General features: G+C 42.5%; 1 protein-coding gene across 1 annotated transcript in view; it reads right to left on the reverse strand.

The window, feature by feature from the left end:
- IRX2 (iroquois homeobox 2) overlaps nucleotides 1–24090 on the reverse strand; it is a 333040-nt gene that overhangs the window by 251105 nt on the left and 57845 nt on the right. The gene's annotated exons all lie outside the window — the stretch shown is intronic.

Raw genomic sequence — 24090 nt, forward strand, 5'->3', positions numbered from 1 at the left:
TTTTTGGCCCTTGGAGTGAGTAGAGTCTTTAAAATACAGTGCTTTTGGCCCTTGGAGTGAGTAGAGCCTTTAAAATACAATGCTTTTGGCCCTTGGAGTGAGTACAGCCTTGCAGCAGCAGTGTTTTAGGCCCTTTTGGTGACTAGAGCCATGCAGCAGCAGTGTCATTTTTTTGGCCCTTGGGGTGACTAGAGCCATGCAGCAGCAGTGTTTTATTTTGTGGCCCTTTTGGTGACTAGAGCCATGCAGCAGCAGTGTTTCATTTTTTGGCCCTTGGGGTGACTCCTAAAAAATTAGATTTCAGGCCCTTGGGGGAGCCCTAAAACATTAATTTTCAGGCCCTTGGGGGGAGCCCTGAAAAATTAGATGTCAACCCCTTGGGGGTGAGCCCTAAAAAATTATTTTGCAGGCCCTTGGGCTGGGGCCCTAAAAAATTGAGTTGCAACCCCCTGGGGGGGGGGAGATAGTGGATATTTTTAATATATGTATATATATATATATATATATATATATATATATATATATAAATCACATTCAGAAGTAGGGGCTGGAGTTGTAGGAGGAGGAGGAGGAGGAGGAAGTGTAAATTGGGTGCTGGCAGCTTCTCTCCAGTACCTGGACTCTGGACTAGATACCCAGCTGAATATCCACGTCCTCACCCATGTCCCCTGCTGCTGGCAGACCCTCTCCAGTACCTGGACTATGGACTAGATACCCAGCTGGATATCCACGCCCACACCCACGTCCCCTGCTGCTACTGATGAGGGGCACTGCTGGCAGCCCCTTTCCAGTACCTGGACTGTGGAGTGGATATACAGCTGGGTATGCACGTCCACGTCCTCGCGCACGTCCCCTGTTGCTACTGACAAGGGGCACTGCTGGCAGCCCCTCTCCAGTACCTGTACTGTGGACTGGATACCCAGCTGGATATCCACGTCCACGTCCTCGCCCACGTCCCCTGCTGCTACTGATGAGGGGTACTACTGGCAGCCCCTCTCCAGTACCTGGACTGTGGACTAGATACCCAGCAGAATATCTATGTCCACATCCTCACCCACGTCCCCTGCTGTTACTGACGAGGGGCACTGCTGGCAGCCCCTCTCCAGTACCTGGACTGTGGACTGGATATACAGCTGGGTATGCACGTCCACGTCCTCGCGCACGTCCCCTGTTGCTACTGACAAGGGGCACTGCTGGCAGCCCCTCTCCAGTACCTGTACTGTGGACTGGATACCCAGCTGGATATCCACGTCCACGTCCTCGCCCACGTCCCCTGCTGCTACTGATGAGGGGTACTACTGGCAGCCCCTCTCCAGTACCTGGACTGTGGACTAGATACCCAGCAGAATATCTATGTCCACATCCTCACCCACGTCCCCTGCTGTTACTGACGAGGGGCACTGCTGGCAGCCCCTCTCCAGTACCTGGACTGTGGACTGGATATACAGCTGGGTATCCACGTCCACATCCTCGCGCATGTCCCCTGCTGCCACGCTGCATGATGTATTAAGCTCTGAAAAGAGCTGTTATTACCTGCCTAACAAAAGCTATGAAAGCACTTTATCGCCTTGAGAACATGCTCTCCCTATCACTCCAAAACTGAAATGACATGAATATGGCTGCGGCCGTCCTTATGAATGGGAGGTCACATGTTTTGGGTTTTTTCAATTTTTTTCACTGTCTACGTTGTCGTAGTTCTTGTCCTACCTCCCCTGCACAGCTATTGGTGCAAAAAAAGCGCCAGGAAAGGTGGGAGGGGATATGAATTTTTACTGCGTTTGCGGCCTTGTATTCGATTGGAATCTAATATCCTGAACGGCCTGATATTCGATTGAATACCTATTCGATCGAACAGCGTTCGCTCATCTCTAGTCAAGAGCCTCTAAACTCTTCTCTGGTGTTCTTTAAAGTGATTCTATCATTAGAATCCTGTTTTTAGCTAAACCCACATCAGAATAGCCTTAAGAAAGGCTATTCTTCCCCTACCTTTAGAAGTCTTCTCCGTGGCGGCATTCGGTATATATTCCCGGTTTCTTTATTATGGTAATGAGTTTTCTCACAACACTCGGAGCATCCGCACTACAGGAATGTCAGACACCACACAGCACTGCACCATGTGGCGTCAGTCAAAGACTGCAACATGTGAACAGGTCTCAAAGAATTCACCTTTCTATATAATGTATAAGATTGGTATGTGCAGTCAGTGTCTTCCTTTTCTTCTTGTATATTGTTTGCATAACATTTCTGTCTCCTCCATTTTTTGTTTTGACTTGGTACCAGCACTCCTCCCATTTGGTCCAGGTGTTTCTAAATTAAGGGAGCCTTCTACTGGCCCTGCCTTTTGACTGATACCATATGGTAAGGTGAACTTTTTCTGATCTGTTGACATGGTACGGTGCTGTGTGGTGTCTGCTATTGCTGTGGTGCGGTGCCTATGGGGCGATGTGGCCCAGAGCCTAGGGGCTTAGCATGGTGGCAGGAGTGTTGCTGGGCTGCTGAGTCGCTCTTCCTGTGGGCCCTGTATTGTGGTGATGGCGGTTGCTACTCAGTGCTGCACCCTGTAGTATATGGTATAAAGAGGTTGACATTAAGTGGCTAGTGGGCTTATACACCTTGATCAATATGTATACTAAGAAAATCATGTTCAGTATTGTAGAACTTGCTGAGAAGCACAAGCTCAATGCATAAAACTGGGATGTGCAAGGCCATGTCTTTTTTTTCTTGGATATTGTAATCATATAATACCTGCCACTTAATACCCACACTAAATTTATAATAGGACTTCAGGTCAAATTTGGTTATCAATGTCTCCAAAGTCATTTGATTGCACAAGGTAATTTGGGCCACTGTACATATATATCAAAATGGGCAAAAAGGCATCCCCACCAGTATAGAAAATTCAATACCACCCACTATTTAAATGTATCAATCATCCGTGCCGCAGTTCCAGTTATTTTATTTTATTTTTTTAAATTGAAGGCCTCTAACTGTGCCATCTCTCACAGCAAGTGCACAAAAAAAGTGGGAGTGCCACTAAAAAAAAACGTGCCCAGGATGCTTTTCTGCCATGGGTACCCATCCCATAAGGAATAGGGCTCCCGACTATGCTCCCAGCCACTGGGCCAAAAGGCACCAAGTGACTTGTAGTCACAATAGGATGGACTGTTGGAGCAGAAGGTCCAGATTGCTCTTTTCCCTTTGGGGCTGCCACCACCCTAGGGTACTAAGAGCTGATCAGTCGTCCAGTTTCTCCCTGGGCTGCCACCACCTGGGATACTCCTGGTCTCAGATCCCTTGTCCACCTCCACCAAAACAGAGGCAGATCACAAAAAAGAAGGAAGGAAGCCCACTATAGACTCCCAACCCCCCACAAAATGTTGGGAGAGTCCCAAAACGGTACAGCATCCCATCGTCCACACAAGACAGTGACAAAGAGTGACAAAACAAAACATGAAAAAAGACTAAACAAGTGAGTAAAGTGCCCGTTCAGGCCCGGTCTACCTGCCGTATCTATAAAAATTTCCCAGCGCTGGTAAACCAGGCATAGGGAGTGGGTGTCACAAAGGTATAATAGTGCAATAGCAATGTGCTGAAAATCAGTGTGATCCCATTCCCAGTGATCTAAGGCACCCCAGCGGCCACTTGGCACCCCCAGGGCACTGCACTAGAGGCCTTCAAGACGCTACCTCAACCCCCAGCCAAGATCTCCAAGCACCCATCCTGTGGTACCTGGTGGTCATTATGCCAGCATCCATAGCTTTCACAGGTCCCCTACAGTGGCCCACCGCTACCACTGGCAGAACCTGCTACCTACTACTTCTCCCAGCAATATGCCCTAAGTGGTTCTCCATTCCCATCTCCACAGTCCCCAGCTCCAGGTCCCGCCATGGCAACAGGAGCTCTCAGGGTCTGCTTCTGATAAAAACAGAAACTACACTTGACCTTAGCCAAAAGGCCGAGAAGTGAAGTTCCACAGTAAATTTATCATGTGCACATAAGATCCACAAAGTAAACTTAGAAGATCTATCAGACACCAACACTCCCCTCTCTCTTACAGCAGGATTATGTTGCTTTCACTGTGAGTACTGCATCTCTCAGACTGCCCTGGGATACTAGCACATGTGTCATACCTTAAAGAAGGGTAATGTGAGTGCAATGGTTCCACAGTGTATTGTTCTTCTGTGTTGCACTTTCTACGACAAGACAAGGAATATGCAAATAAGACCTCACTGATGAAAAAGAAGAATTTGCTCTTAGAACAACCTTTTGGAAGGTATAGATTAACACCTGGTTTTCAAAGAAACCTAAGGGCATAATCTGGGAATAATGGGCAAACAAATATAACTACTCCAAAAAAGAAGAGATTCCCATCCACAAGCAACTATTTTGAGGTTTTTGCCTCTCATCGTTGCAGAGTAGGCTGCAGACTGTGTGAGAGGTTTCAATGTGAGACAGAAGAGGTAATGTATCTCATTAGGGAGAGACAGTACATGGATTTATTATACCATATATAGAATTCAGGGTACCATAAGGCAGTAATAAATGGGGGTTACGTTTAGATGTAAAATAAGTACTCAAAAGCACAATACAGGTCTGCTTGATGTTACGAATGTAAAAGCCTGACCTGAGAAATTTACCTACAGTAATTATGAATAGTTCACTTAACCCCTTAGAGACACAGCCCAAAAGTGACTTAAGGACCAGGCCTCTTTTTTCAAATCTGACATGTGTCACTTTAAATGGCGATAACTTTGAGACGCTTTAACTTACACAAGTGATTCTGAGACTGTTTTTTCATAACACATTGTACTTCATGTCAGTAGTAAATTTTCGTCGATATGTTTTGTCTTTAATTATGAAAAAAATAGGAAATTTGGTGAAAATTTTGAAAAAAATGCAGTTTTCAAACTTTGAAATTGCAAGCCTTTCAAATAGAAAGTCATACTACCCGAATTTTTTCATAAATATAATTAACCATGTCTCTGATTTATGTAGCAATCAAATTTTAAGCACCCTTTCATATTTTTCAGATATTATAAGGCTTACAAGTCAAGCAGTAATTTTCCAAATTTTCAAGAAAATTTCCAAAACACATTTTTCAAGGGACCAGTTCAGTTCTGAAGGGAACTTGAAAGGCCTCTCTAATAAAACCCCCCAAAAGTCACCCCATTCTAAAAACTGCACTCCTGAAAGAATCTAAAACAGCAGTTAGAAAGTTTCTTAACCCTTTCAGCATTTCACAACAATTAAAACAAAATGGAGGTCAAATTTACATTTTTCAATTTCTGTCACTAATATATTCATTTAGCCCTAGAATTTACACATTTACTAAGGTTTAAAGGAGAAACTGCACCCCACATTTTGTTACACAATTTCTCCCGAACACGACAATACCCCATATGTGCTGATCCCTAATGTACGGGCACACGGTCGCTCTCAGAACAGATGGAGCACTAATTGGATTTTGTAGGCCAGATTTTGCTAGAATATTTTTCCTCCAAGGTGCCAAAACAGTGGAAAACCCCAAAATGTCACCCCATTTTGGAAACTAGACCCCTCAAGGAATTTATCAAGGGGTATAGTGAGCACTTGGACCCTACAGGTTTTTCACAGATTTTTTTACCATTGAGATGTGAAAATGAAAAATTACTTTTTTTATAATAAAATGTCACTGTAGCCCCAAATTTTTCATCTTCACAAAGGGTTAAAGGAGAAACTGCACCCCACATTTTGTTACACAATTTCTCCTGAACACGGCAATACCCCATATGTGCTGGTACCCTAATGTACGGGCACACGGTCGCTCTCAGAACGGATAGAGCGCTAATTGGATTTTGTAGGCCAGATTTTACTAGAATACTTTTCAGGCACCATGTCCCTTTTGCAGAGCCCCCAATGTGCCAAAACAGTGGAAACCCCCAAAATGTCACCCCATTTTGGAAACTATACCCCTCAAGGAATTTACCAAGGGGTTTAGTGAGCCCTTTGACCCTACAGGAGTGTAACAGAATTGGCCCAACAAAAGGAAAAGTGACATTTTTTGCTATAAAATGTAGCTTTAACCCCAAATTATGCATTTCCACAAGGGGTTAAAAAAGAAAATGCACCCCACAAATTGTCAAGCACTTTGCCCCAACTACAGAAATGCCCCACATGTGGATGTAAAGTGATGTATGGGCACACTGTAAAGTCCAGAGCTGAAGGATCGCTATTGGGATTTTGGAGGGAAAATTTAGCTGAAATCTGTTTCAGGCACCATGTTGCATTTGGAGAGCCCCTGAAGTGCTAGAACAGTGGAAATCCCCCCCAAAACGACCCCATTTTGAAAACTAGACCCCTCAAGGAATTTATCAAGGGGTTTAGTGAGCACTTGGACCCTACAGGTTTTTCACAGATTTTTTTACCATTGAGATGTGAAAATGAAAAATTACTTTTTTTCCAATAAATCGTCCATTTAGCGCCATATTTTTAATTTTTGCAAGTAGTTAGAGAATTAAGAGCCCCCCACAGTTTGTTACACAATTTCTTCTGAACACGGCAATACCCCATATGGAATCATAATCTGCTGTATGGGTACATGTTGGGGCTCAGAATGGAAAGAGCGCTATTTGGATTTTGGAGGGCATATATTGCTGGAATAGTTTTGAGGTGCCATGTCGCATTTGCTGAGCCCCTAAAGTATCAATACAATAGAAACCCCTCAAAAGTGACCCCATTTTAGAAACTACACCCGTCAAGGAATGTATCAAATGGTATTATGATTTTGAGACTAAAAATGCTTCCCAAAAATTGAAATTTTTAAAGAAATATGCCATTTTGGTGTCCAATACATTGCACCCACTTTGTGTTGTCAGAGACCTGCACTCCTAAAACTATTAAGTGGGCCTTCCCGAGGGGCAAAAAACTTATATATGTGGGTATAAACTGCTGCTTGGGCGCACAGCAGGGCTCAGAAGGGAAGGAGCACTGTGCTTTTTAGCTTTTGGGGTACAGATTTAGAGGGACTTTCTGGGTGCCATGATGTTTTTGCAGAGCCCTGGAGGTGCCAGTAAACTGGAATTCCCCAAGAAGTGACTCCATTTTGTAGGGGAAATTTTAGAGTCTCTGCAAAAGTGCCATGGCATCCAAAAACCAAACCGTCTAAGTCTGTGCTCCAAAAACCAAATAACCTTCTTCCCTTCTGTGTCTGACTGGGCCCTAATATCAGTTTATACCCACATATGACATTACGTACGTTATCCGGGGTACACCAGTGTCATATATGTGCCCTAATATCAGTTTATACTCACATATGACATTACCCTGGTTACACCAGTGTCATACATGTGTCATACATGTGGCATAAACTGCAGTTTGGGCACACAGCAGGGGGCAGAAGGGAAGGAGCGCGATGCGGCTTTTGGAGCACAGATTCAGATGTTTGGTATCTAGACGCCATGTCATGTTTGTAGAGCCTGTAAGGTACCAGAAAAGTGGATTCCCCAAAGGAGTGAGCGCAGTTTGAAAACTGCACCCCTAAAAGAATTTATCAGGGGGTGTAGTGAGTATTAGTATCCCAGACGTGACTGCACAGCGGATGGCGAAGAGGGAATATATAAGCGGTGCGGAGGACATTGCAAACACCAAATTCCCTACTATGTCCCAGTAGCTCCTATGATTGGGGGAGTCACACTGGGGTCACTTTGGGGGTCACTTCTGGTATATTTTCCCTCATAAGCTGTAAATATGGGGTGTCCCCTGATATTCGCTCGCACAGCTTATACATTCCCTGCCTGCCGCACCCAGTTGTGTTCTAATGATTTGGCGATTTGGCGTGATTTTGTCTTCACATTGGTAGAGGCTATATTTTCTTTATTTTTCTGCTGACGTGGCCATATAAGGGCTTGTTGTTTGCGGGATGCGATTTATTTTGTAATGACACCATCTTGGGGTGCCTAAAACTTACTGATTACATTTTATTAACTCTTTTTTTGCTGGATTTAAAAGAGAAAAAATCAATTCTGGTATTGAGTTTTACCTTTTACATTTTTCGCCATGCAGCGTACAGTATAAGTAACATGTGACCTTTATTCTGCGGGTCGGTACGGTTACGGCGATACCTCATTTATGTTATTTTTTTATGCGATACTAAGTCTGCAGAACAAAAACACATTTGGGGACATAAATCAGTGATTTTTGCATCGCCATCTTCTGAGAGGCGTAACATTTTTATTTTTTGCTTGACAGTGTTGGTTGAGGGCTTATTTTTTGCGGGACAACCTGTGCATTTTATTGGTACTATTTTGGGGTGCATATGACTTTTTGATCACTTTTTATAGCACATTTTGTAAGGTGAGATGGCGAAAAATCACTACTTCCGGCGGGTTTTTTCCGTTATTTTTAACGCCGTTCACTGTGTACATTAAATATTGTTTCAGTTTTGTTGTACAGGTTTTTACGGACGCGACAATACCAAATATGTATTGTTTTTATTAATTTTTTGTGTTTTTTTACATAATTCATTTTTTATAGAAAAAAGGGATTTTTGGGACTTTATAACTTTATTAATTGTTTTCAAATACTTTATTTTTTTTTTTACACTTTTTTTTTACTTGTTCTTGTGTCCCTATGGGACACATGGATCAGTGATGATTGCATCACTGATTCTCTACTATAGACTGAGACACAGGCTGCAGTGACAGCCTGCACGTGTCTCACTCGGGAAACAGGAAGTGATCTGTGCGGACGGGACAGCTCACTTCCAGAAGACGCCGGGAGCATCACCAGGTAAGTGAGTGCTCAGGGCTGTCTGGGGTCACTAACCAGACCCCAGACTACATATTACAGATACCGGCACCCCCCCCATCTCGTTGCGGGGGGTGCCGGCGAGGGGGGAGAGATCGCGGCACCCTTTGTTTGCGGTGGTCATGTTTGACCATCGCAATCAAAGGGTTAAAACCTCCGATCGGTAAAAGTACCGACCGGAGGTTATGGAAAAGGGTGATAGCTGTCAGTAACAGCTATCACCCAGTTCCGATTCCGCCCGCTCAGCTAGTGAGCGGGCGGAATCACCATGACGTACTATTACTTCATGGTGCGCGAAGTACCTCGCGTCCATGACGTAATAGTACGTCAAAGGTCGCTAAGGGGTTAAAATTAATAATTATTTTAAAATTCAAAACATAACATAACTGGCAGTGTGTGAAAATGAATGTCTTTGTTCATGTTATAGCACTGTGAATTTTTCTTTAGATTAGACTAGTCTGGCACCATACTGAGTAAGACTACAAAACAAGTCTAAATAAATTGTTGACCACATTATGAGGCTCCATCATGTCTTAAAACATTTCTAACCAAAGTATTTTAACAAAGACTCTTGTCATTTGATAAAGCTGTGGCTCACGGTGATCAGTAAAGCTCAATGCGGCAGAAACATCAAAGCAATGGAATCTATATGAATTTCTCCAATTCACAACATTGGTTATAATCTCTTTGTCTAAAAAAAATCAGGCTTAAGACGGTTTTCTTATTTCATTGACCTTTCCCAGAATTGTTTTCAGTCTAAAATTTCAACATACCAAACCTATAACTGTTTTGACTGGGGTATTTTGCCTGTCAGGATTAACTTAATGTTGTTATCTTTGGCTGTAATGGGTTCTGAGCCTGCTGTTGCCTGCCTGCAAATGCAACAGTAAATTACTTTACAGTAAGACATGATGATTTGCTAAGTCTCTTGATAGGTTCTTTAGTTAGATTTAGTGTAAAACTGCAATATGAAGAAAAAGTTTTTGAAGAACTAGAATTTTCTGTTACGCTTAATGTCTTCAGAACATTTTTTAATATACCAGATGTTCTTTATTCAAATACAGCTTAATGGTTACAATAAACAAAAAAATGGAGGATAAATCTAATATAAGTGATGTCCCTTTCATCAAATTTCTTGCTTGTATTATCATCATCATTACCATCAGCAAAAATCTTCTCCTGCATATGTCTGCCTATATATAGTTTCCCTACTCCAAACTCTAAAATAACAGGAACAATGCAGGAAGAACAGTAGAAGTAGAAAAATCTACTTTACTGAATAGTTTACTTAGATTTAATCAAGTCTAGATAGGAATAAACTTTGTTGCACTGCACTGTGACTGTACCATTTTCCCATCTCCCTGATTCAGTAGCTTTGTCTGCTGTCTCTTCTTCTCACTTCCTGTATTTTTCATCAAACAGTCAAAGCCACCTCCCCCCAGCTTGCTGAACAGGACACTATGAAGTATCATAATATAGACTTTGGCCATTCAAAAATTTGTGGGAAAACTCACAAAGAGTGGATTGTTTCTGGAGTCAGCGCTTCAAGAGACAACATACAGCGACATAACAAGGACATGGGCTACAAGTGTCACATTCCATATGTCAGTAATGTCGGTAATAGTGCCCCCCACAGGTAATAGCATTACTTATGCTGGGGAGAAGACTATTATCTGTGGGGGTAGTATTAGGGCATAATTATAATAATACTGCTCCCACCTCTGGTAATAGTATCGGTATCGGGGAGGGGGGTGATAACATTTTAATTTTTGCCTCAGGCAGCAGATGGCACCGTCTATCACTAAATATTTTTCAGTTCATTGGGACATGCTCTATTACTGTGTATAATAAGAGATTAAAAGTCCTGCATGCACTATATAACCTGCAAGTGTTATAAAACATTAGACTGCATGATATCAGTATTATAGAACACTATTTTATCATGTCTCTTTAAAAACCACATGGTCCTAAAACTAGATTTATAACAACACATTCATAAAACATACATTATGTTCATTCATGCTTCATTCTTTATAAGCATTACCAATATTCATTCTACACTCCTGGCCATCTGGAGGCTTAACATATTTCTCTGGTGATACTGATATTAGATATGTATAGGAGAATATCTCTGCAGTGTTTCTCTACTTGTACACATATGTTCTAGGGCAGGGATTGGCAACCCCCATCATGTGTGCAATGAGTGGCACTCAAGCTATATTTGCCTGGCATAGCAGATTGTGCTGGGAGGAAGTAAGTAAACTCTACTGACAATAGCCAGACAGGGAACAAGCAAGCAGACAATAAGTCATCTGAAGTGACCGTCCTGACACTGACACTGCATCAGGGAAGGAGCAAACCAATTGATAAATCAACGGCCTCTGACCTGACGCAGTGTAGTTCTCTTCAAATACGCCTAGGTTCACACTTGTGTCTACTCACTGTTCAGGGATTCTGTCCTTGAATCCGCTTGAAAAATGCAGACTTTTCACTCTGCATTTGTCAGCATTTTTCAGGTGAAAATTATAGTCTATGGGGTCGGCAAGTTTCCATGGATTTTAAACAGACTAGGTTTCTATTCCTCGGGTCCCCAAGTGGACCCGAAGAATGGAAAGCCGACCAATAGTGTGAACCTAGAGTAACTCATCAGTCTGCTACTCGCTCGTTCCCTGTGTGGCCATTCTTAATGGATTTAACCCTTGCTGGAGTTTACTTGCTTCCTTCCGACCCAGCCTGTATACAACCACAGCGGTATTTGTTTTTTTTTATTAGCATGGGTATTCTGTCTTTTGTAAATTATGGAGGGTCAGATAGATTGTAGTCTTTTGAAAGAAGGTGATATTAACTCCTGGCTACACCAGCCTTGTGTACAATTTATTTTGCACAGCACTGCTGCAGCCAGGAGACTAGACTCCCTTCTTTCCTTACATGGGACTGCTGCAGCCTTCATTCCACCAAAAAGAGATAAAAGAGGTTGCAGTGGTCCTATGTAGCAGTGGGAGGGATGAGTTGCATCATAGGAATGTGAGTCATTTACCTGTCATTTTGTCTTTCTTTTTTTTTTTTTTTTTTGTAAATAAACCAATAACGGGTGCTTTTAATAGCGTTCGGTGAACATATGAATACAACATTAGGCCAGCTTTACAGGGCTGTAATACTGATGTACTTATGCTCTGTATTACAGCTGTAAATCCCACTATATAACTTCCATATAGGAAACTTTCAATTATTGCTCAGCACATAGAACACCTAATCTTTGATTTTTTTTTTTTTAATTCAGTATGCTATACAAAAAAGGTTGCCTACTAGAGATGATCAAGTAGTATTCGATCAAGTAGGTATTCGATCAAATACTACGGTATTCGAAATATTCATACTCAATCGAATACTACTAGCTATTCACAGTAAATATTCGATTCAGAACCAGCGTTGATTGGCCAAATGCTATACAGTGTATAGCATTCTGCAAATCAACGCTGGTTCTGCAGCAGGCTCATCCTTGCTAGTCGGGAGAGTTACAAGGGAGCTGACTTTTTCTCATAGGAATGAATTGATGAGCGTTGATTGGCCAGTGTACAGCATTCAGCCAATCAACGCTGGTTCTGCCGGAGGCTCATCTGTGAGGAGGCGGAGTCTAAGATCAGACCACAGCAGTCTCCATTGTGGTCCGATCTTAGACTCTGCCTCCTCACAGACGAGACTCCGTCAGAACCAGTGTTGATTGGCTCAATGTTGTACACTGGCCAATGGTCAATGCATTCCTATGAGAAAAAGTAACCTTCCTCATAACAGCAAGCTGCCAGCTCTCTCGACTAGCAAGGACAAGCCTGATGCAGAACCAGCATTGATTTGCCGCAGGCTCGTCTTTGCTAGTCGGGAGAGCTGGCAGTTTGATGTTACGAGGGAGCTGACTTTTTATCAGCGCAACTGCAAACGCTGTGCAGTTAAAGCGCATGGACACCATAGACTATAATGGAGTCCATGCGCTTTAATTGCACAGCGCTCCTCCTAAACACTCTCCTCCTGCTACTTGTGGAGTTGGTGACTCTCCTTTAGTCGAATAGTGGTTTCCCCTGAAATGAGCATTTTTCCCATAGACTATAATGGGATTCGATATTCGATCAAGTAATTGAATATTGAGGCTCTACTCGAAACGAATATCGAATCTCGAATATTTCACTGTTCGCTATTGCCTACTCCTGTTCTAGGGCTTACTTTGCTAGTTTACAGCTTTATATGCATTGACTATTATGCTGAATTATGATGAAATCACTCTCTTGTGGGTTCTTTCCTACTAAACCAAAAAAGATACAGCCAGAAAATAATCAGTAAATATGTAAAAAAATATATATTGATAACAGAAATATATATATAAAAAAATAAAAATAATAAAATATATACACATATAAAGAGGTGAAAAAAGGAGAGGGTAAGATGATAACATGATCACAAGATATTAAAACTGCTGTACAGCATAAGAAGTCTATGATATAAATCAGAGGTCCCCAACCACTGAGCTGCGGACCAGTATTGGGCTGTTTACCACCTGGTGCTGGATCTCTGGTTACTAGGTTTCGCTGAAGCTTCTATACTGCATGTAATACATAGCATAGGAGCATCGGCAGGCATCTGGTACAGAACCTGTTTTAGGCTAAGGCCAGGGCCCCACATCATGGAAAAACTGCAATTTGCCCACAGTGTAAAACGCCACAGGAAAAATTGCAGCGTTTTACATCTGAGGAGCTCCGTTGCTTGTCAGACATACACAGCTCAGAGCTGCTCCCAGCACTCAGCCCCTCCCTTCCCCCCTGAGAGCAGGCAGCTACGTCACTTGGGAACTGAACAGATAAGCCCAGTGGCCATAGAAACGCAGTGTCAACAATGAAGTGAATAAACTAAGATAGCGGCCAAACAAAGCAGTTTTGATAAAGCAATGTATTTAGGAAATATCTTAAATCCACACAAACTAGCAGTATAGATAGGATGCTTTAATAACATTACCTGTGAGGGGGAGACTATTACCTGTAGGGAGGGACCTACTAGGGTCCCTATTAGTTCAAAATATACATCTCTGGACCAGACATTACCTCCCTGCTGGCCAGAGTTCCGGATTGTTTAGCGGCCGTAGCCTCCTTCCTCTCCTCCCGCTTTCTCAAACTCAACATGGAGAAAACAGAGTTTATCATCTTCAGCCCATCCTGTATGGCCCCTCCACCTGACCCATCTATCAAAGTTAATGGAACCACAATTACCCCTGTCCCACAGGCCCGATGCCTTGGGGTAACCCTGGACTCTGACCTATCCTTCAAGCCACATATTCAAGCCCTCAACACCTCCTGCCGCCTCCAGCTCAAGAACATCCACCGAATTCGCCCCTTCCTCACCCAGGAAACTACCAAGATGCTCGTCCAGGCCCTCATAATCTCCCGCCTAGACTACTGCAACACCCTTCTCCATGGACTCCCAGCAAACACCCTCGCCCCCCTCCAGTCCACCTTAAACTGCGCTGCTCGCTTAATCCACCTCACCCCCCGATCTTCATCAGCTGCTCCCCTCTGCCAGTCCACTGGCTACCTATAGCCCAGCGAATTGAGTTCAAGCTACTAACGCTAACATACAAAGCCATCCACAACCTGGCCCCTCCATATATCTCTGAACTAATCTCCTGCTACCTGCCCACACGTAACCTCAGATCCTCCAACGACCTCCTACTCCGCTCTGTCCTCATCCGCTCCTCACACAACCGTCTCCAAGACTTCTCCCGTGCATCCCCCATACTCTGGAACTCCTTACCAAGACACATAAGACTAACCCCCACAATCACAGGCTTCAAGAAGGCCCTGAAGACTCACCTATTCAGGAAGGCCTACAACCTCCAATAACACTATCAACGCACCACCATCTGTACAATCTCCCCCTCTCCTTCTGTCTCTACCCCCCTTCCCTCATAGATTGTAAGCCCTCGCGGGCAGGGCCCTCTACCCCACTGTGCCAGTCGGTCATTGTTAGCATTGTATCTACCTGTATATTCTGTGTATTGTATGTAACCCCCAAATGTAAAGCACCATGGAATTAATGGTGCTATATAAATAAATAAATAAAATAATAATGGTGCTCCCCCAAGAGCTAATAACATCCTTACACAGGTAATGTTATTAACTACTACTAGAATACCTGCGGCTTCGCTCGCAGAAAATATGAAAATTGTTGGTTATAGCTAAAGTAAAATTCTCAGTGTGTTACTGAAATTGACATTTTACAGTGCTACAGTAAATCTTTTTTTACACGTTAAGGCTAAGGTCCCACGGGCCGGAAACGCAGCGCTAAAGCGCTGCGGGAACAACCGCAGCAAGAACACATTGCGGTTGTTCCCACAGCGTTTCCGTAAATATACTTGACATGCTGCGATTTTCCAAACCGCAATAGTTTTGGAAATCACAGGATGTCCGCGCTGCGATTTTTTCCGTAAAGTGGGGATGGGATTCGCATTGAAAAAATTGCAGCATGTCGATTATATCTACGGAAACGCTGGCACCTTCCCTGTAGATATAATTGTAACAGAAAGTCTGCAGAAGAAAACTCTGTGAACTTTCTGTTCAAAGTGCTGCGGGAAGAACCACGATGCGTTCACGCTGCGGTTGTTCCCACAGTGCTTTAGCGCTGCGTTTCCGGCCTGTGGGGCCTTAGCCAAAATTTTTATTATTTTGGCATTTTAATAATTTGTCGTAACATTGATGTGAACAACTTTTTTTTTTATTTTAACATTTTTGTTGATTTTACATATTCACATTATATTATGTAGTATAAACTATTACAACTATTTTTTTTAACTATTTTTTATCAAAAATTAAAACCCACATCTCAGTAATGAAAACCGCCTCACAGGCATACTCATCAAAGCTCAGCTTTCAGGGTGGGTTCATATCTGCACCTGGTCTACGCTTTTTTAACCAGACACAATCCTGCATGTCAGACTTTGTGTCCGGTTAAAAACAAAAACAGTTTCTCCGTGGACAGGCAGAAGACACACACTTTGTGTCACTTTGCAAACCCATTCAAGTGAAGGGGTCGCCTGTCCAGTTTCTTAGGACAGAAGACAGAAACCGGTGGTTAAAGGGGAGACCGGGCGCAGGTGTGAACCCGCCCTTTCACTTTACCTCAGCAGCTTCAGTGATGAAAGCTCCCTGTATAGCAAGCAATAATGACTTACTATCAGGCAGTTTTCATCTGACCAATATTGCTGCTCAGTAAGGCTGCTTGCACACTACAGGATTTTTCACGGGTCTCCAGGCCATGGATTCTGCAGCTCCATAGACTTCTATGGAGCCTGCAAAATTCACAGCTTTATGCAAAAAGAAGTCTATGGAACCACCAAATCATGGACCGTTGGCCCATGGAAAATACTGTAGTGTGCAACCAGCCACTAAAGATACTAGACGTGTTTTGTCAGTGTGTGCGTGTATGTGTGTGTGCACGCGTGTGATCCATGTGTATGTATGCCTGTGTACATGCACGTGTTTGGTCCGTGTATATTTATGAGTGTGTGTACGCATGTGTATGTCCATGTGTATGTATGCGTGTATATGCGCATTTGATCCATGTGCATGTGATCCATATGTTTGTGCATGCGCAGTGCAATTGTCCAGTCGTGTGGTAGTTGTGTGTGAGTACGCATGTGATATACAGTCCTATGAAAAAGTTTGGGCACCCCTATTAATCTTAATCATTTTTAGTTCTAAATATTTTGGTGTTTGCAACAGCCATTTCAGTTTGATATATCTAATAACTGATGGACACAGTAATATTTCAGGATTGAAATGAGGTTTATTGTACTAACAGAAAATGTGCAATATGCATTAAACCAAAATTTGACCGGTGCAAAAATATGGGCACCTCAACAGAAAAGTGACATTAATATTTAGTACATCCTCCTTTTGCAAAGATAACAGCCTCTAGTCGCTTCCTGTAGCTTTTAATCAGTTCCTGGATCCTGGATGAAGGTATTTTGGACCATTTCTTTCTACAAAACAATTCAAGTTCAGTTAAGTTTGATGGTCGCCGAACATGGACAGCCCGCTCTCAAATGATCTGAAAACAAAGATTGTTCAACATAGTTGTTCAGGGGAAGGATACAAAACGTCTCAGAGATTTAACCTGTCAGTTTCCACTGTGAGGAACATAGTAAGGAAATGGAAGACCACAGGGACAGTTCTTGTTAAGCCCAGAAGTGGCAGGCCAAGAAAAATATCAGAAAGGCAGAGAAGAAGAATGGTGAGAACAGTCAAGGACAATCCACAGACCCCCTCCAAAGAGCTTCAGCATCATCTTGCTGCAGATGGTGTCACTGTGCATCGGTCAACTATACAGCGCACTTTGCACAAATAGAAGCTGTATGGGAGAGTGATGAGAAAGAAGCCGTTTCTGCACGTACGCCACAAATAGAGTTGCCTGAGGTATGAAAAAGCACATTTGGACAAGGCAGCTTCATTTTGGAAACAAAAATTGAGTTGTTTGGTTATAAAAAAAGGCGTTATGCATGGCGTCCAAAAAGAAACAGCATTCCAAGAAAAACACATGCTACCCACTGTAAAATTTGGTGGAGGTTCCATCATGCTTTGGGGCTGTGTGGCCAATGCCGGCATCGGGAATCTTGTTAAAGTTGAGAGTCGCATGGATTCCACTCAGTATCAGCAGATTCTTGAGAATAATGTTCAAGAATCAGTGACGAAGTTGAAGTTACGCCGGGGATGGATATTTCAGCAAGACAATGATCCAAAATACCGCTCCAAATCCTCAGGCATTCATGCAGAGGAACAATTACAATGTTCTGGAATGGCCATCCCAGTCCCGAGACCTGAATATCATTGAACATCTGTGGGATGATTTGAAGCGGGCTGTCCATGCTCGGCGACCATCTAACTTAACTGAACTTGAATTGTTTGTCCAAAATACCTTTATCCAGGATCCAGGAACTGATTAAAAGCTACAGGAAGCGACTAGAGGCTGTTATCTTTGCAAAAGGAGGATCTACTAAATATTAATGTCACTTTTCTGTTGAGGTGCCCATACTTTTGCACAGGTCAAATTTTGGTTTAATGCATATTGCACATTTTCTGTTAGTACAATAAACCTCATTTCAATCCTGAAATATTACTGTGTCCATCAGTTATTAGATATATCAAACTGAAATGGCTGTTGCAAATACCAAAATATTTAGAACTAAAAATGATTAAGATTAATAGGGGTGCCCAAACTTTTTCATAGGACTGTATTGTTCCGTGTGTGTAGTGTGCATCCATCAGAGTGTGTTTGCTTGCATTTATGGCCCTTGCGTGTGTGTGTGCATGTGGTATTTATGGGGTGGTGTTGTGGTATTTGTGCAGTGATGTTTGTGTTGTGTGTGTCTACAGTGGTCTGGTGTTTGTGTGTTGTGTTGTGGCATTTGTGTGGTGTTGTGCTTGTGGGTTGATGTGGGTTGATGTATGTGTGCCATGTGTTTGTGAAATGGTTGTGTGTGGTGGTAGAGCCCCTTTAGCAGCGACTCTTTGGCGCCATCACTATAATCTGTCCTTGTCAGTCACAACTGTTGTATTCCCCTCAGCACTTTCACATTTCCCCATTATATGTATAGGGCCTAACTTCTAGAACCCCAATCTCATGACAGAGGGGTGCTAGTGAGATGCAACATATAAAGTATTTTGCTCCTGTGGGTGGAGAGGGGGTGTGCCAAATTTCACCCAAATCAGGTGAGAACTGTGGATTTGTACACAGCAGACAACTACTGATTTTGAGTTTTTTTTTTATATATGTAGATTACTATATTAGTGCCCCCAAGTTAATAACATTACCTGTGTGTGTGTGTGTGTGTGTGTGGGGGGGGGGGGCTGTTATCAACTGTTATGGTTACAATAGCCCTAATAGTGCCAATCTCCACCACCACCAAATCCCCTTGCCCCCTGCCAGGCCACTGGAAAATTGACCTCCATGTAAGTGGTCCTTGGTAGAAAAAAGGTTGGGAACTGCGGATATAAATAATATACTCATATATAAATGCACCACTATACATAGGTAATTCCATATATATAGGGCTACAATGATGTAATCTAGTGGTCTAGATATATGGTGATGACATTTTTTTTTTTCATTTGGCAAGGTTTGACATCAAAGACTCCTCTACATGCCACATCTTCACACTACTACAAAGTAAAAGAAGTTATCCTGACCAGTTAATTTTTGCAAGCTAAGCAGATCTGCTCCAGTGATACAAGATTTGAAAAACAGGCCCAGGATTTAGTACATTGCGGGAAATCTATTAGCGATGGATATTGCTAAGTCATGATAGAAGGAATGTTGGAACTTCACAAGTAATATTCATTATGACATTTAATTCTAGGTGGCAGGATATCCATAAAGCATTGAGTAAGCATTAGTAGGTGTTATTAACTAGAGATGAGCGAACAGTGTTCTATCGAACTCATGTTCGATCGGATATTAGGCTGTTCGGCATGTTCGAATCGAATCGAACACCGCGTGGTAAAGTGCGCCATTACTCGATTCCCCTCCCACCTTCCCTGGCGCCTTTTTTGCTCCAATAACAGCACAGGGTAGGTGGGACAGGAACTACGACACCGGTGACGTTGAAAAAAGTAGGCAAAACCCATTGGCTGCCGAAAACATGTGACCTCTAATTTAAAAGAACAGCGACGCCCAGCTTCGCGTCATTCTGAGCTTGCAATTCACCGGGGACGGAGGTTTCCGTCCAGTTAGCTAGGGCTTAGATTCTGGGTAGGCAGGGACAGGCTAGGATAGGGAGGAGAAGACAACCACAACAGCTCTTATAAGAGCTAAATTCCAGGGAGAAGCTTGTCAGTGTAACGTGGCACTGACGGGCTCAATCGCCGCAACCCAGCTTTCCCAGGATCCTGAATGGAATACACTGTCAGTGTATTCCCGTATACCCGATATATACCCCCGATACCCGTTCCAACGGTGTGCCCCCCCACCTTCACCCCAGAAATACCCTGCAAGTCCCCTAGCAATAGGATTGGGGCTATATACACCCACTATTTTTGCTACTGCCATATGGTGCCATTGTCTCACTGGGAATTCAAAGAATATATTGGGCTTACATATAACTTCAATTCCAGGGAGAAGCTTGTCAGTGTAACGTGGCACTGACGGGCTCAATCGCCGCAACCCAGCTTTCCCAGGATCCTGAATGGAATACACTGTCAGTGTATTCCCGTATACCCGATATATACCCCCGATACCCGTTCCAACGGTGTGCCCCCCCACCTTCACCTCAGAAATACCCTGCAAGTCCCCTAGCAATAGAATTGGGGCTATATACACCCACAATTTTTACTACTGGTATACAGTGCCATTGTCTGACTGGGAATTCAAAGAATATATGGGGGTTACGTGCACCCACAATTTTTGCTACTGCTATAGAGTGCCATTGTCTCACTGGGAATTCAAAGAATATATTGGGGTTATGTGCACCCACAATTTTTACTACTGGTATATAGTGCCATTGTCTGACTGGGAATTCAAAGAATATATGGGGGTTACGTGCACCCACAATTTTTGCTACTGCTATACAGTTCCATTGTCTCACTGGGAATTCAAAGAATATATTGGGGTTATGTGCACCCACTATTTTTAATACTGGTATACAGTGCCATTGTCTGACTGGGAATTCAAAGAATATATGGGGGTTATGTGCACCCACAATTTTTGCTACTGCTATACAGTGCCATTGTCTCACTGGGAATTCAAAGAATATATTGGGGTTATGTGCACCCACAATTTTTACTACTGGTATACAGTGCCATTGTCTGACTGGGAATTCAAAGAATATATTGGGGTTATGTGCACCCACTATTTTTAATACTGGTATACAGTGCCATTGTCTGACTGGGAATTCAAAGAATATATTGGGGTTATGTGCACCCACTATTTTTAATACTGGTATACAGTGCCATTGTCTGACTGGGAATTCAAAGAATATATGGGGGTTATGTGCACCCACAATTTTTGCTACTGCTATACAGTGCCATTGTCTCACTGGGAATTCAAAGAATATATTGGGGTTATGTGCACCCACAATTTTTACTACTGGTATACAGTGCCATTGTCTGACTGGGAATTCAAAGAATATATTGGGGTTATGTGCACCCACAATTTTTACTACTGCTATACAGTGCCATTGTCTGACTGGGAATTCAAAGAATATATTGGGGTTATGTGCACCCACTATTTTTAATACTGGTATACAGTGCCATTGTCTGACTGGGAATTCAAAGAATATATGGGGGTTATGTGCACCCACAATTTTTGCTACTGCTATACAGTGCCATTGTCTCACTGGGAATTCAAAGAATATATTGGGGTTATGTGCACCCACAATTTTTACTACTGCTATACAGTGCCATTGTCTGACTGGGAATTCAAAGAATATATGGGGGTTACGTGCACCCACAATTTTTGCTACTGCTATACAGTGCCATTGTCTCACTGGGAATTCAAAGAATATATTGGGGTTATGTGCACCCACAATTTTTACTACTGGTATACAGTGCCATTGTCTGACTGGGAATTCAAAGAATATATTGGGGTTATGTGCACCCACTATTTTTAATACTGGTATACAGTGCCATTGTCTGACTGGGAATTCAAAGAATATATTGGGGTTATGTGCACCCACTATTTTTAATACTGGTATACAGTGCCATTGTCTGACTGGGAATTCAAAGAATATATGGGGGTTATGTGCACCCACAATTTTTGCTACTGCTATACAGTGCCATTGTCTCACTGGGAATTCAAAGAATATATTGGGGTTATGTGCACCCACAATTTTTACTACTGGTATACAGTGCCATTGTCTGACTGGGAATTCAAAGAATATATTGGGGTTATGTGCACCCACAATTTTTACTACTGCTATACAGTGCCATTGTCTGACTGGGAATTCAAAGAATATATTGGGGTTATGTGCACCCACTATTTTTAATACTGGTATACAGTGCCATTGTCTGACTGGGAATTCAAAGAATATATGGGGGTTATGTGCACCCACAATTTTTGCTACTGCTATACAGTGCCATTGTCTCACTGGGAATTCAAAGAATATATTGGGGTTATGTGCACCCACAATTTTTACTACTGCTATACAGTGCCATTGTCTGACTGGGAATTCAAAGAATATATGGGGGTTACGTGCACCCACAATTTTTGCTACTGCTATACAGTGCCATTGTCTGACTGGGAATTCAAAGAATATATTGGGGTTATGTGCACCCACAATTTTTACTACTGGTATATAGTGCCATTGTCTGACTGGGAATTCAAAGAATATATGGGGGTTACGTGCACCCACAATTTTTGCTACTGCTATACAGTTCCATTGTCTCACTGGGAATTCAAAGAATATATGGGGGTTATGTGCACCCACAATTTTTACTACTGGTATATAGTGCCATTGTCTGACTGGGAATTCAAAGAATATATGGGGGTTATGTGCACCCACAATTTTTACTACTGGTATATAGTGCCATTGTCTGACTGGGAATTCAAAGAATATATGGGGGTTATGTGCACCCACAATTTTTACTACTGGTATATAGTGCCATTGTCTGACTGGGAATTCAAAGAATATATGGGGGTTACGTGCACCCACAATTTTTGCTACTGCTATACAGTGCCATTGTCTGACTGGGAATTCAAAGAATATATTGGGGTTATGTGCACCCACAATTTTTACTACTGGTATACAGTGCCATTGTCTGACTGGGAATTCAAAGAATATATGGGGGTTATGTGCACCCACAATTTTTGCTACTGCTATACAGTGCCATTGTCTCACTGGGAATTCAAAGAATATATTGGGGTTATGTGCACCCACAATTTTTACTACTGGTATATAGTGCCATTGTCTGACTGGGAATTCAAAGAATATATGGGGGTTACGTGCACCCACAATTTTTGCTACTGCTATACAGTTCCATTGTCTCACTGGGAATTCAAAGAATATATGGGGGTTATGTGCACCCACAATTTTTACTACTGGTATATAGTGCCATTGTCTGACTGGGAATTCAAAGAATATATGGGGGTTATGTGCACCCACAATTTTTACTACTGGTATATAGTGCCATTGTCTGACTGGGAATTCAAAGAATATATGGGGGTTATGTGCACCCACAATTTTTACTACTGGTATATAGTGCCATTGTCTGACTGGTAATTCAAAGAATATATGGGGGTTACGTGCACCCACAATTTTTGCTACTGCTATACAGTGCCATTGTCTGACTGGGAATTCAAAGAATATATTGGGGTTATGTGCACCCACAATTTTTACTACTGGTATACAGTGCCATTGTCTGACTGGGAATTCAAAGAATATATGGGGGTTATGTGCACCCACAATTTTTGCTACTGCTATACAGTGCCATTGTCTCACTGGGAATTCAAAGAATATATTGGGGTTATGTGCACCCACAATTTTTACTACTGGTATATAGTGCCATTGTCTGACTGGGAATTCAAAGAATATATGGGGGTTACGTGCACCCACAATTTTTGCTACTGCTATACAGTTCCATTGTCTCACTGGGAATTCAAAGAATATATGGGGGTTATGTGCACCCACAATTTTTACTACTGGTATATAGTGCCATTGTCTGACTGGGAATTCAAAGAATATATGGGGGTTACGTGCACCCACAATTTTTGCTACTGGTATACAGTGCCATTGTCTGACTGGGAATTCAAAGAATATATTGGGGTTATGTGCACCCACTATTTTTAATTCTGGTATACAGTGCCATTGTCTGACTGGGAATTCAAAGAATATATGGGGGTTATGTGCACCCACAATTTTTGCTACTGCTATACAGTGCCATTGTCTCACTGGGAATTCAAAGAATATATTGGGGTTATGTGCACCCACAATTTTTACTACTGGTATACAGTGCCATTGTCTGACTGGGAATTCAAAGAATATATGGGGGTTACGTGCACCCACACTTTTTGCTACTGCTATACAGTGCCATTGTCTCACTGGGAATTCAAAGAATATATTGGGGTTATGTGCACCCACAATTTTTACTACTGGTATATAGTGCCATTGTCTGACTGGGAATTCAAAGAATATATTGGGGTTATGTGCACCCACAATTTTTACTACTGGTATACATTGCCATTGTCTGACTGGGAATTCAAAGAATATATGGGGGTTACGTGCACCCACAATTTTTGCTACTGCTATACAGTTCCATTGTCTCACTGGGAATTCAAAGA

This window comes from Leptodactylus fuscus, chromosome 4, assembly GCF_031893055.1.
Source record: "Leptodactylus fuscus isolate aLepFus1 chromosome 4, aLepFus1.hap2, whole genome shotgun sequence".
NCBI lineage: Eukaryota > Metazoa > Chordata > Amphibia > Anura > Leptodactylidae > Leptodactylus > Leptodactylus fuscus.